The sequence below is a fragment of the Lolium perenne genome, unplaced genomic scaffold (assembly GCF_019359855.2).
Source record: "Lolium perenne isolate Kyuss_39 unplaced genomic scaffold, Kyuss_2.0 unplaced91, whole genome shotgun sequence".
In the NCBI taxonomy this organism is placed as follows: domain Eukaryota; kingdom Viridiplantae; phylum Streptophyta; class Magnoliopsida; order Poales; family Poaceae; genus Lolium; species Lolium perenne.
In genome coordinates this window covers 1-12,914 of record NW_027249049.1, presented here as the reverse complement: position 1 = coordinate 12,914, position 12,914 = coordinate 1, and the positions used below count along the sequence as shown (strand labels likewise).

The 12,914-nt window shown below is 38.8% G+C and overlaps 2 long non-coding RNA genes across 35 annotated transcripts; one reads left to right on the top strand and one right to left on the bottom strand.

Annotated features, from left to right (window-relative positions):
* Positions 1–515: 515 nt before the first annotated feature.
* On the bottom strand, positions 516–7,403 carry LOC127325966 (uncharacterized). 31 transcript variants are annotated; one of them, XR_011750593.1, is made up of 14 exons: positions 6,934–7,400; positions 6,746–6,845; positions 6,389–6,571; positions 5,889–6,002; positions 5,733–5,789; positions 4,307–5,318; positions 4,151–4,211; positions 3,710–3,745; positions 3,404–3,482; positions 3,168–3,202; positions 3,003–3,065; positions 2,359–2,813; positions 1,631–2,206; positions 516–805 (listed from the first exon to the last, which is right to left on the bottom strand). It is a non-coding gene; the product is annotated as an uncharacterized lncRNA (long non-coding RNA). The 31 variants fall into 31 exon arrangements; XR_011750596.1 differs by having other exon boundaries at positions 2,359–2,638; XR_011750602.1 differs by having other exon boundaries at positions 2,359–3,202; positions 4,307–4,409; positions 4,502–4,560; positions 5,240–5,318; positions 6,934–7,397.
* Positions 7,404–7,645: 242 nt separating this feature from the next.
* On the top strand, positions 7,646–12,733 carry LOC127325959 (uncharacterized). 4 transcript variants are annotated; one of them, XR_007867478.2, is made up of 5 exons: positions 7,646–8,342; positions 8,536–9,371; positions 9,632–9,820; positions 11,220–11,386; positions 12,398–12,733. It is a non-coding gene; the product is annotated as an uncharacterized lncRNA (long non-coding RNA). The 4 variants fall into 4 exon arrangements; XR_007867476.2 differs by having other exon boundaries at positions 7,646–8,610; positions 9,150–9,371; XR_007867475.2 differs by having other exon boundaries at positions 7,646–9,371.
* The last annotated feature ends 181 nt before the right edge of the window (positions 12,734–12,914 follow it).

The following is a 12,914-nucleotide window of genomic DNA, read 5'->3' as shown; positions in this document are numbered from 1 at the left end:
ATTACAGATGAAGTTATTTCTTTCTAAGAAAACAAGGTGACTATGATATGCTTGATCAGACTAAGGGTCAAATCAGAACAAATGGAGCCGGGCAGTGGTGCAATGGATAGCTGCCAAGCTTTGAAGTTTGATGCTGAGGTATGGTATGTGACATTTTTCCATTAAGATTTAAAATAGAAGTATACATGATTTTAACCCTAAATCGGTGTACTTTCCTTAGGTGTCACACCGAATACAGATAATGCTCAACTTGCTGGGACTTTTGCTGCGGCAGTGTGCAACAAAGGTATTACTAAAATCCTAAATCAGTGTACTTTCCTTGAAGGTGTCACATCACCATGGCCATCGGTTTTAAGAAACTTGTCAAATAGCAAGACCTTATGAATACCAATGTTTCAAGAAACATGCCAAATGAATAATTCAAAAAAATATTTGAAAGTACCAGTAAGAATCAATACATTTAGTGATTGACATAAGCAGAACTCACCAAATTATGCAGTTTGGCAAGAAGTCCCTAAGAAATTTCGCACACATGTATGTATTTTATAGAAAATTGAACAGGTCATAAAAAGAGCGTAACAGCAGCCTGATCATATTCAGCTGAGAATTCATAAATACAATGGTACTATATTATGTTGTAGGAATATAGGTGCTCTCAAGTATGTTTCTAAACTGATCTCCACTAAAGGATAGACTCAATTTCTATCATTCTTTTTGTTCTTCTCCACATTAACTGATCTGCACAATGATGGAATGGCCAAAATAAAAGGGAGTGTTAAATAGCATCATCTCAAGTTTCTCCGAGCTGCAAAATAATTAAAAGAAATTTTGTGAGAACAGTCTGCCAAAAATCAGAGCACATCATTATATAAGATTGTTGAAACATTTTGATGAAATCAGAAATAGAAAAATAAAGCTTTTATTCGCTTGGACGAATTACCGAAAAAAACTCATAGCATAATTAAAATCAAGCACATTATATTCATGTGGGTGACATCCAGAGAAATAATGTGGTGCTTAGTAGGACCAAATAATAACTATTATCTCCAAAAATAATTAGCTGAACATAATGGCTTAAAATATGACCAGAGGCCGGATTATTAAGAAAGCTCAATGTTGGATGCAAGCATTACAGGATCTATTTTGAACATTGTTCACTACTATAAAGCGCCACTCACAACGACAGCATCACGTTTAAGTGGGTAATAGCCATGGTTTTTGAGTCGCCGAGTCAAGTCAAGTCGCCGAGGCTGCGACTCAGTGTATAGTCGACCAAATTCGTTGTATAGTCGCCATAAGTCGCTGTATAGTCGCGAGTCGCCGTGATTTTTGGAAAACGACTCAGCGACTATACAACGACTATTCAGCGACTATACAGCGACTCAAAAACCATGGTAATGGCACAATCTTAAGACACCCCACCATGCATTAGTGCTAGAAAGATACAATGTAGGAGCAAGCATCGCGACCCTGAGACAAATAGCAGAAACTATATATAACTTGAATTGATCCGGTAAAGCTTTATATGTTCTTAAAATATAACATTTAAAATACTAAGTCAATATTTTACTGGAAAACCACCAACACTATTTTACCTTAGTACATAAAAAGAATTCCAAAGGATCGATACCTTTGTAGTCCAAAGCATGCGAATGACACAAGAGTAACACCGATGGCCAACACGTAATCGAAAACACAATACTCCTGCACATAATTGGAATTAGGCTGGACCGTACCTGCTATCACTACAACACGGAGGTGGTTAGTTTTTCTTCTTGGACAGTGGATCCAACAAACCTTTCTGTGATGGTTGCATGATTCTGGGAGCAGTTAAAATAAACTTAGTTCAAGCTAGTGCTCCACGGGGTATACTCTATAGTCATATACATAAAAACTGGTTCGCAAAGAAGAAAGGTCTGAAGACATGTTCTATGGTTCCAGTGGTTGCTTCAGATCCTAGGAGAGGGATGGAAAGGGCTGGCGTGAGAGTAGAGTAAAGAATGAAGAAAAAACATATTGAGCACATATAACTATGAACAAACATGGGTATTATGCAGGTTATTACCTGGCCAGACCGAGCTTGAATAGTTTTACCACATTTTCTGACTTGCAAAAGAATAAAAAGGCACTATTCTAATAGTACGTCTTCCCTCCAATATAGTAGATAAGTAACAGATGAGGCAAAGCCCAAACATCTCGCTATTGGCTACAATGGAATATCAAACCAAATAAATAAATATAAATATGCACTTATATATATATATATATTAAATAACAGAACTATATTTGGGCTCAAAACGCAAGTAGTATACAGTTAGAGAAGCCAAATAAAACACAACATAGACTACATGTCCTCACCTGAAATGAGCGACTTCAGGATGTCAGTATGTGGTACTCAATTTTTCAGTCGCTCTTTCCATGTCAGGATGTCAGTATGTGAACCAAAATACCAAACCTGAATACAAATACTTCAAACAATACTAATGATGCATCTACTATATGCATAATCAAAAATAAATAGAACATTAATTCAAAAATAATATTATCTGAGTATGCATCTAAGACAGTTCCTTTGATCGGAGCGGCAACCTCATAACATCCCATAGTGGTGAACTTCTCCACGCTGCAACATGTAAATCTAGGAGATTGCAAAAAAGAAATATTAAGCAGAGAGCATTAGAAGAAAAACAAATACAATTAGCTCAAATAGATACATATGCGTAAGTTAATACCCCTGACAGGTAGTGCTAGTAAATATAAAATTAATCCTTTCCTGACTAAGCCTTTGAACTGTCTGCCATGATAGCTTATTCCTGACCAGCGAATAGAAAAATAATATTTCTCTAGAGCCATAATTTATCCCAAACATGAAGACCACATATTAGATAGCATGCACACTTCTAAATGTTGCAGAAAATTAAACGCTGCAAATATAAAAAAGACAATTCAACTCTTATGTGAACATATTGCCAAATAGGACATCAGTTTGTGAAAGTCATTACATGTTATCTTGTGAGTTTTGAGATTTATTAGCACATCAGTAAGATGGTGTCCAGGAGCCGCATCTGCACCACAAGAACCAAGGAAATTGGGAAACGGTGGATTCGTAGAACTGGCCAAAAGGGAGAGAGATAGAGATGCAACAGGGATGGTGTAGAGAAACTGACCTATATAGGAAGTGAGTGGAATCGGTGGAATATCTCTGTCATTATAAATTGATGAGAAACACGTATTAGCGTATTAGCATCAGAGTACGATTTAAACAACAGATTAGTGCTCCCTGAATGCAAGTATGTAAACTCAAATAATCTGAAAAACCTTCTAATGTGACTGCAATTATTGTACATTCAGATAAGCTAAAAACCATCTAATATGACAGGATGCATAGATTGCATGCTCTCACCTGAAATGTACTTCACTGGAAATAAGTGCCCAGTAGCTTATGACATTATAATCCAGAGTTCCAGACTGGAACAACTAAGCTGAAATGAGAAAGGGAAACCATGAGATGTATATAGCTGCAAATATTCACGAAGCTAAGCAAATGGTACTAACCAGTAACCACTACAAAGGAACAACTATCCTTGAACATTAAATGGAAAAGTAAACGCTGGCTATTTTCATGTTTCCTCCAACTGAATTTATTAAAGAAGGAGGCCGCCAAATATAAATGGTAAATCATTACTTGTTGGAAAGTTAGGTAAATTACCTCTAGGAGCTCTAGGCATATGAATTTCATCATGACCTGGAGGAAATGAAATGGATGCATAGATGTTATTATCATTTAAGAAAATACCTCAAACCACAAAAAATTGATTGGATTGGGGGATATCCATCCCAGTCAGATATTCGAATTAGAATGATTACACGAAAATGCGAGAAATGATCCTACATCTGTATACAATTATTTGCTCAAACTTTATTGTGCCACACATGATGTTATTATCATTCAATGATGCGTGAATCAGCAGTGGTTCACCTTAGCAATAAGGCCACCATGGATACAAGTACTAATTATACAATGAAGTTGCATGAAAATAACACGGGTTCAATTGTTATTTATGGATACCGCACAATACGATTCAGAAACAATGCAACCAGTGGTTGTAGTATGTAATTGGTAAAATCATTAGACAGCACAGAGGAGCACCTGAACCAAAATACATCAGATACCAAGCAATAATAACTTCATTATCTTCCTCCAAATACACCTGAACCATAATGTCAGAGTGTAAAATTAGATGGAGATGAACCATCACAAATTTATCTATAGAAATCAGCTAGCAGGGTGATGAGAGAGGCACACCTTGGTCATGGCCGGCCGAATCGGCTTCAAACCAACAACAGAATCATGGGACCGAATCTCAACCACAACGAAATGTGTTGCAGTTGCCTAGACATCATACCTTCTTTACATAAATCAATCACAAAGGAAACTGATGCATATATGTTTCGGAGTCAATACTTGACACAAAAATGCTTTGCAGTTTAGATATCATACATTCCTTTTGAACAGACCACCAACAACACAAAATAAAAGCCATGCTTCTCTTTCTTAACCTACTCAATATACATAGAACAAAATAAACAGAGTGATGCTTTGTCTAATGATTTTACCAATATACATAGGACAATATAGATGGAGCCATGTGACTTGACTTTCATGAGTTTTGATGTAAATAAACAAGCAAATAGATATGCACCTGCAGCTGCTCTCTGAAGAATGCATTTTTTGGTACTAAAGTCACACTTTCATATTAACACATTCAGGCTACAAATGAAACTTCAAAGTTGCAAAACACCACACAAATTAATGAGCAAGAAGAACACCTCCCAAAAAAAATGGAAGAACAAAGCAACTATGTAAGCGGTAAGCCGAGGTAGAACCTAAAAAGGAATAGAACCAAGGCTAAACTTTAAGGGTAGCTTTGTATTAATTACCTTCATATTTCCTAATCAAATAAATGATTATATGAACCAGGTAAATACACCTCACGGTATCAAATAAGAAATGCTCTAGTTGTAAATAAGTAATACCGACTTAATATATCCAAGCTAACTTTTATGGCTAATGCAGAAACCCAATAATCAATGGGTGACTCACTTAAACAAACGAAACATAACCTAAAGGAGAAAGGATTGATAGCATGTATAAAGAAGATGAAAACTCAAAAAGAGGAGCTGCCAAATATCAATTCATAGTTCGTACTTCCAAATAGAACTAAAAGCTAGGGCTCACCCAATGATATATGTTCTCATGTTTTATGTATCGCCGCCACCTGCTTCACTGCCTCAGACCGTGACACGACAAATACCTCCTAGAAAGGATTGATATCATGTATAAAGAAGATGAGAACTCAAAAAGAGGAGCTGCCAAATATCAATCCATAGTTTGTACTTCCGAACATAACTAAAAGCTGTCAGTAAAAGATAAGCAATCTAGAACCATATGTTGTTACCATGAATTTCATAAAAGGTTCAATTTTAAACAAATAAATGAAGTCAGTTGCGTGGCGAATAAATTATCTAAATGACTATATGGCAGTACACATCTATGTCAACATTGACAATTGGGGCATCCTATTATCCTTCGAATAAATGGGAATCGATTGGCACTGTAGTATCAAGTACCAACTACCAGTAACCATATCTTTTACAAAAAAACTAACAAAGCATAGATAATTATTGTTCTACCGAATCTAGAAGGAAACTTAGAATAAAATGATACCTACCATCCAATTGTGCTTACCCTGCATCGGATACATAGTTTGTTCTTGGTTCAGATCAATCTACACCAGCACGCACAATAAAAAGCTAACATACATGAGCTCATTTTTGCTTAATTGCAATAATATATTTAACTTTTGGGTACAAGATGCATATGATACCTTCAATTGATTTTACAGAATAATGAAGCCCTCACATATAAATGAAAATTCTATTCATTAAAACAACGTAGTTTTATCTCTCACCAAGAGCTACTGGGGCAAATGGACAGTGACCTGTATGGAAAATTGGGAATTTTCTATATGAAAAGTGGGTACTTCAAAGAGTATGAAGAGAATGCGATAAAAATGAATTAAAACGGAAGTACCAATACGTTGGGCAGTTAGATGAAAATTGATCAAACCATAGAAAATGACCAGTGGTAGGAGCAAAAAAAAAAAACTATTCAGGTGGTATCAATCATATAGATATAATCCAGCCATCATATGTTTTGAGTTTTGACAATGGTGTAGAGGGACAGAGTTGTGCATAAGTATAAAGCAGAATGAAAAGAAATAGCATATGGCTGTAAACTCACTTTATTATTTGTTTCAACATCATATACCGCCAGAAGATTCAATGCAACAACCTGAAATCTGTAGACTAAGTAAAATTCATTTACCTGCTGCAGAAGCACATATGCACTAGTGCAATTCTGCAATTCTCCCAACTCGATTTTGAATAATACATGAGTAGGAAATCCTAGTGCAAACAACATAATCAAGCCATCGGACACATGCTCTAGTGCGTGCAAATCAATGCCATCTTTTCTCGCCTCAGTCCCTTCTATCATCTATTGATGAATCTGCAAAAACTCAGAATGCTGAGTTTAAAACTTACAACCAATATAAGGAATCTAACATAATAGTTCAGAAATAATCCTAGAAATCTGAGATAATATGAGATACATATCTAGAACAATCTTACAACCAATATACGGAATCTGACATAATAGTTCAGAAATAATCTGATTCCAGACCTAAACTTGAAGAAATTTCATGGGCCTTGCGGATAATGCCATGGGGGAGAGGGGATCCCAGCACAAACCCATCTCCCAATGAACTCCATCTTTTCCCCTCCTGAGCAGTAGAGAGACACAAACAGAAAAGCAAACGGGGTGAAAAAATGGAAGGAGAAGAGACAGGGTAGAGGAGGATGACGGAGGACCGGTACTGCCAGCGCGCCGCCGACGAAGGATGCGGCCGACACCCATGGCCTGCCTCGCCGGAGCCGACGAAGACCGAGGCGAGCGCGGCCATGCCAGCCAGGGGACCTCAGCGCCCGTCGGCCGTCGCTGCTCACCCCCAAGGACGGCGCGGCTACCGGCTGTCCATGGCGATAACGGGAGGCGGCGCTCGCCGGCGCTGCTCCCAGCCGGACATGGTGACGAATGGAGGCGGCGCTCGCGCCCAAGGCCGGCTCTGCTCCCGGCCGGCCATGGTGACGATGGGAGGAGGGAGAGGCAGCCCAAGGCCCACGATCGCGGCCACCCCGGCTGCTCGTTTGTCGTCCACGCGGCCGCTGCTGGCTTGCTGGAGATGGAGTGGAGGGGGTTGGGGAGGAGCAGCACGGGAGGGGATTGGAGGCTGGCGGCTAGGGTTTCGTGGCCGGGATCCTCCTTTTGTCTCATGTTAGCATCATGAGCTTCTCTTTTCCCTCTGCTGTGACTACCCACAGTGAATGACAAGCGGACCCAACCGAAGATGGGTCTCGAGCGCAGCTGCAGGCGGGTAGACAATGGCCGTTGCATGGCTTTACCTAGTGGGATTCTGCCCGGAATAAACGGCCGAGATGCGCCCATAGAAAGATCCAATGGTTCACATGCTTAAATCGCTGTGAGAGCCCCATGGGGGTGCAACAATTATACCTTTAGATTAGTTCTGCTTCGCCGCTCCATCCCCGCTTGACCACATCGTCGTCCTCCTGCTATCCCCTCTAGCCGCAACCGCGGAACCGCCCAGTCCCCTGTTTCCGCCGTTAACGTCGCCAGCTGGTCTCCGATAGCGACCGGACGTCTACGGCGAGCGGCGGCAGCGTGGATTTTGGCAACTAAGGCATGATTAGCGGCGGGCGGACTACATCGAGCGATGTAGATTTCGGACTTCGGCGGATTGAGGTCTGGTGAGCGATTGCTGGCCCCGGTGGCTAGGCGAGAGGTCAGAGGTGGATGGGATCGGCTGGCTGAATCGACTCTGTAACATCAGCGAACTTTGCAGCATGTTGCCTCGGCGGCTGCGGCGCTGCGGGTAGCATCCACAACATGGTGAGCGGCGGGCAGCCTCAGCATCTGCTGTAGTTTGTTTCACGGTGGGCGGAGCACGCCGGTGGGCAGTGTGTTCTGACGTAAGGTATGGTGGTGGTGGTTCCTCTTCAGACTTTTTATCAGCTAACAGGCTGATCTGCTTGAACTGTACAATGAGCATCTTTGTTATAGCCCATGGTTCCTTTATATTCAAGTGTGTCCTCATGTATGCATCGTGGATGTCTGATACGAATTTGTGCTCCATTCTGCCACTGGGCTCATGTGCATCGCAGCTTGCTGAAGCTGGCTGTGAGCTGCCTCGTGTACCATTCAGGTTTCTACAGTTTTCAATCCCTTTTGATATGTCTGGCTATATTTTCACCCATGGAATATTTGTCTCTGAATCAACTCAAATGTTCATGGAGCAGTTTACAAAATCGTTCTTTCACTGTCTCGATCTTGATGCCATTTCTTGGTGAATTTTGCATTTCCAAAGTATTGACCTGTTATCTACAAAAATATTTCAGCAAACATTTGAGAGAATTTCTTGTGTATGGCAGCAGAGAAATTGTTAACAAAATGAAGATAAAACGGTAAAACAGGTGAGACATCGACCATAAAAAGTGAAGCATCTGCCTGCTTTGTGCTTTCACATGATATATCAAGCAACCAAATGATCCGTGCACATAGGAAACAAACTGCCAGACTAGGGCTAACATATTTACCATCGATTGAATGCAGAAATATGAAAGTGTTGATAAAGAAAGGTCATAAGGAAGGTAGTGTAGACGTTTCAACAATCTTTTGTAAACTAGATCTGGAGCTAATTTGGTAGCCAGAGAAGTTCCTCACAATCTTCTCTTCAGTTAGAGCTGCCAGCTAATTTTGTGGGTAGGGTATATGTACACTTGATAAATTATCCTGAAGATGATTTTGGGCTCATAGGATCTGACTAGCTTACAAATCTGTTGAACTGTACTGATTATGATGATTTTTTTTTGCTCTTATAGCGATCATATAATCTTCGTAATGATTTAATTTTTTTCAAATGAGATTCTTCTATTGGCAATTCTATTAAGATTTTTTTTTGACTCTTATGCTAATTCTATGTCCATTTCGCTGAACGTCTTTTGATGTTCAGAATACTAAGGGGAAGTGCCTTGCGCCTGGAGCCGTGGATACGAAATGAAAATTGAACCACATGATGTGGTTTGTAGTCCTTGGTGGTGGGACCTCATTGCTGATACAGGCTTTTGTATCTGAATGTGTGCAAGTCGTGCAACATAGATGTGGCAAACTTTGTGATCTATATTCTCGAGATATCTCAAACAACATTCTGCAGTTCGTTTTGGTTTGTGGCAAAGTAGGCACATTGTAGTTTCTTCAAGTTTTTATTTATTAATTACTAAAGTTTGTATAACCAAAGTTTTGACTGAATTCTTAATTCAGTTGTAGATGTCTTCACGTGCATCATCGGAATTACTTGGCATTTCCTTAAATCATCATTTCATTCATTTAGGATTAGAAGCTGTAATTCTAAATTTCTGTAGTTCAAGAGTCACTAGGTTCTGTGTGTCGGTGCATTTAAATATTTAAGATTCTTTTTTGTTATGATATTGGTAGGCGGGTGGAAGCGGGGAGTAACGTGGTGGGTGGTGGCTGTGGGCATCTCTTGGGTGGGATCGGCATCTTTCTAAGTGGTTGGGTGGCGTCGGCGGGCACTGGCGCAGGCGGATCACATCGGTGGGCTTCGATGTAAAGGCATGCGGGTGGTCAATCTTTCTTTGTTTTACCTTCTATTGAGGGACCAAGGTGCACTTTCTCTCTTTTACTTTCGATATGTCTTTACTTCAGCCATTGCTTTAGAAGGCATTACCTCCTTTCATATGTTGTAGAGTGGGATTTTTTATTTATGGTTGGAATAAGTAAAAGTATGTTGCTTGGTGAAAATAATATTAGTGAAAGGCATATATATATATATTGTAGCTATTAAACTGGCTATGAAGTTGAGTTGGATCACTCTTTTCTTGCGGGGAGGATATCCAGTATTGAAATTAACCAATCTAACACTTTTTACTTACCTTTAGATTATAGGTTTACTCTGATGACCAATACAGCCTTCAAGTCCAGTAAAAGAAGAAATTTGTAAAAGTGTCAATGTGGTTAGCCTAGAATAGAAGAAGCAATTAGAAACCCATTAAATCTATAGCTGAAGAAAACTAAAATTACTAACAGTGATCAAGTGGATGAGCAGCCAACTGGATTTTGATACAATCTAGAAGCAAAAGGAAACTACCGAAATAACTAATGTGCTATAGGATATCATAGTTTAATATTATTAGATCATTTAAACTTTTACGAGTGAGCTTATCTTAGAATTATCTCTCGAGAATAGGGATGTGATGGGTGTATTTTTCTACGCACTGGTAAATATTTGTACCCAGTGGATCCAATGGCATCATTCGGAGTGACGTTTACAGCTGGTTGAATATTATTTCGGTCAGATGTGTTGTTCCCTTGTATCATGTAGCTCTTCACTTTCTTCAATGTTGTTGCAATCCATACATTTATATTTCTTCGAAGCGAATGATATTGCATCTACAATAGTTTGGGGCAACTGAGAGGATGTTTGTTATGATTTAGCGTTGGTGTTTATGTATTTTGGTTCTCAAGTTCAGATGATTGTTTGACCGTGTTGGCAAGCGGTTCTATGGCCAGCACTTAAGTAATGCTAGATGTTATCTTGCCTATCATGTGCAAAAAATTGTGTTCCAACTCTTAATTAGCAAGTTAAATAAAATTGGAAGTGTCGGAAGTACATGGTGACTATCCTTAGTCATTTGAGAAGCAATGTAAATAACCTCAAGCATGCTGGCTTTTTTTACTCCATAAAACTTATTTAGGCAAGTTAGAAAATTATGTTATGCCATATCCGTATGTACATGTCCATTCTGTTTACTCACCAACAACAGGCATATGATTTTTTTTTGTTTTTCACTAAACTTGAAATGCATTAATCCATTTTAGGGTTAATACAGAAATTAAGAAGCTTAGCATGAAAGGCAACCAGTAATTCTTTTGTACTCGGAGTCTTAAAAAATCATATGACACGGATGTGAGTGCAACCGTGCACTATCAGTCTTTATGCTTGTTTGATTGAACTAGAATGAGTGACATATGTTCTTCTAAGTGATTTATGCATGATTTTCAGATGTCTGAGCATGTGGTCCGGGCTACCTTAGTGACTGAAAATGTAGTTGCTGGCGAGGATGTTGCTACACCACCTACTACTTTTACTACAAACAAAACAACACCTAGAGGTTCAGAACCAGTAACAAATGTTTGTGAAAATAGGAGCAGGAAGACAGCGATACCAAGGTCAGTTGCATGGCGATTCTTCAATATTTTTATTTATTAAAGTTGAACTCAAAAGGAAATGGATCCCTTCTTTACCATCAAGGGCGAGGGAAATAGAACACAAACAAAGTTGAAACTTTGTTTGTAATGGATTGTGCATACTATCTTCCTTCGACCGGCTGGATATATAAAAAGCTCTTGCTGATATGGTACTCATTGATGAGCTATATTGTGAAGTTGTAGAGGCTGAAAGTTTCAAATATAATCAACGTTAACTGTTAGAAGGGGTAGTTTTCAGCTCAACATGGAAGGGAAAGTGGAACCAAACTAATTTCTGAAATACACAAGTTTTTTTCTTAACCAGACACATGGATCATGTAGAAATCAACAGACGTGTAGTATTTTGTTATTTACAGAAGGAATGGTAAATTGTTTGTCCTATTGTGCTCTAATCTTTAGTCCCTGTTCTGGGCTATATATGAAGACCTAACTGTTATAGCTATTTAATACTTTGTAGATCATTGGTTAAGAAACCCCTTACTCCGTAGTATATTTAAGTTGAAACTATTATATGGTTTGTTAGTTGAAGAATTCACAACTAAAACTCTCTCTTCAAGTGCAACCATGACATGTGCAGTACTAATTATGAGGTGCATCTTTTCCCGGTAAACCTTAGTGTTGATGTGTTCCTGTTGATTTACAGGCTCATGAATATGAGCACTAAGATGTGGTGTCGAGATTCGCCAATCCAGGTTCCCAAGATTATTATTTGCTCGTGAAATTTGCACCTTTTAAGCAAGATATTACAGTCAAAATTTTATTTTCCCGTTTCAACTTATGTCATAGGTTGTTTTTGCTCATAACACACCTGAACCAATTTTATTGCCCACTAAATTATTTTGTTTAACTTTAATCTAGACGTGTGTAGCCTTCTGTAGTCCATCTATCTGATTCACTTTCCAATTTTTATTTTTCCTTGCAATTTGCTACATGTTTCAAAACAGTTACAATTTGTTTCGTTGACTTATGTAGGTCACCTCTGCATGTTCCTGTTGTTGGATTATCACTTCTCTTTCACAACAGATCAACTAAAGGATATGTAAATTGGTAAATATGAGTATTTTATCTCACCCGTTGTGAGGATCCGGTAGCAGACTGAAGTCGCCAATCATGAGGAGTTCCTACCACAGCTAGCGTACTAAAGTTCGTTGCCTTTGTAATAATGAGCTAATGTATTTCTTTTACTTTCCCTATTTTTTATGATTAAATATACTTACTCTATTGTATAGTATTAATATTTCATAACAATGTATTGCATCAATTGTACACTTGTTTAGTCACGGTTTATATGATACAGTTTGTAGGAAATCATATGATTCATATCTAGCTACCAAGAAAAGTTTCATGCCTGCGTTTTCATAACCAAGCAATCAACTTTGGAATCAAATCCAACACTTGCTGGGTTAAATGGTATGCATGTACTATGGTGAGTGGGCTCAAGAGTATTCCATGTCATTTATTAGATCTCGGTGCACTTGGCAATGTATTT